General features: G+C 58.6%; 1 pseudogene across 1 annotated transcript in view; it reads right to left on the bottom strand.

Annotated features, from left to right (window-relative positions):
- Positions 1-719, bottom strand: part of LOC116546364 — a 10,359-nt pseudogene extending 9,640 nt beyond the window's left edge. The window contains exon 1 of the transcript XR_004266688.1: positions 542-719. The product of XR_004266688.1 is annotated as an MKI67 FHA domain-interacting nucleolar phosphoprotein-like (transcript). The remainder of the gene's footprint in view (positions 1-541) is intronic.
- Positions 720-1,786: the final 1,067 nt, after the last annotated feature.

Genomic DNA, 1,786 nt, shown 5'->3' with positions numbered 1-1,786 from the left:
AAAAAAAAAAAAAAAAAAAAAAAAACACACACACAGAAAGTATAAGGGATGTCAGGGGCCCTACTCAGCAAGTGCAACTTGGCAAATAAAGTATTTTGATAACTCTCAGATCTCCAACCCGGCATACAAACCTCCCGAGAGTGATAAGTCTGGGGCCCCCATTTTCGGAGGCAACGCGGCAGTGACAGCTCTAACCCGGAGATAACCTGCGGTATGGGAGCCCATTTCCTCCAGCTGGCTCCTTCCTCCACTTCCATCACCCCAATACTTCCCCCTTACTCTCCACATGAAGGCTCCAAGGCCTCAGCGGCCAAACCCCTCCATAATGTACTGGCCAGCGTAAACCCTTTCGTCTGGGAAACATGGCCTGCAAGCTCAAGAGGTCGGTCCCTGATTCAGGCGAATCCGGTTGGGAGACCCTGGAGGTAACGAAGGCGAGCGCGAAGGCAAGAGGAGCCGGGCCGGGAACTGCGTGACCCCAGAAACCCCCTAAACCGGTGCGTCTCCCCTACTCGCAGCCTGGGCTAGGGCGCCTGCTCACCTGGGTTACGCGCTTGCGAACCTGCGCCACCTCCTTTTGAAACTCGGCATCTTCTTGCGGGTTAAGCGACAAGACTGGCGCAGCCGGACCAGAAAACGCCGCCATGCCAAAAGCGGCCAACACTAACTCCACGGGGCGCTCCCGGAAACGTCGGGCTCCCAAGTCCTCCGAAGCGGAAGTAGAATCAGGACGCGGGCGCTGCGAACCGCGAGGGTAGCCGTGTGGAGGGACGCGGAGGGCCCAGAGTCGGGCCCCGGGTTGGAGCTCAGTGGTGCGGCGGAGCCGGGGCGGGGCACGAGGGGCGGTGCGGCAAGGGGGCGGAATGGCAAGGGGGCGGAATATAAAGTGCGCGGGGCAAGGGCGGGGACATGAGGCGTGGCGAGGGGCGGGACAGGAACGCGCGGATGGACGGGGGCGTGGGCCCCGGCGTGAGGCAAGCGGAGGGCGGGGCAGGGGGCGTGGCGAGGCGCGGGGGTGGGTCTGGGTCTGGTCCGCGGCGAGCTCCGGCGCCCTCCGCTGGCGAGGCGCTGAGTGGCTTCATTTAAGAGTGCCTGAAACTAGCCGGGCGCTGTGGCGCGGGCCTGGAATCTCAGCTACTCCGGAGGCAGAGGCAGGAGTGTGCGGGGAGGCAGGATCGCCCCATTGCACTCCGGCCTGGGTGACACCCAGACTCGGTCTCGAAAAAACCAAGTGCCTGAAACAATTACATTCACGCGTACTTTCAAAAGAGGTCTAAAATAAATTTCAGAACAATACCTGTGCCCTGGACATGCTGCTCCCATTCCTTAATTTGCTTATTTATTCTTTTTTTTTTTTTTTTTTTTTGAGACGGAGTCTCGCTCTTGTTACCCGGGCTGGAGTGCAATGGCGCGATCGCGGCTCACCGCAACCTCCGTCTCCTGGATTCAGGCAATTCTCCTGCTTCAGCCTCCTGAGTAGCTGGGATCACAGGCACGTGCCACCATGCCCAGCTAATTTTTTGTATTTTTAGTAGAGACGGGGTTTCACCATGTTGACCAGGATGGTCTCGATCTCTTGACCTCGTGATCCACCCGCCTCGGCCTCCCAAAGTGCTGGGATTACAGGATTGAGCCACCACGCCCGGCTTGCTTATTTATTCTTTTCATTGAGAGGATGTTTCTCTCCTGTTGCTCAGGCTGGAGGGCAATGGCGCGATCTCGGCTCACCACAATCTCCACCTTCCGGGTTCAAGCGATTCTCCTACCTCAGCCTCCCGAACAGCTG

This window comes from Sapajus apella, unplaced genomic scaffold (assembly GCF_009761245.1).
Source record: "Sapajus apella isolate SASKATOON/1434 unplaced genomic scaffold, GSC_monkey_1.0 scaffold806, whole genome shotgun sequence".
Classification (NCBI taxonomy): Eukaryota; Metazoa; Chordata; class Mammalia; order Primates; family Cebidae; genus Sapajus; species Sapajus apella.
This window is presented reverse-complemented; position numbering and strand designations above follow the sequence as displayed.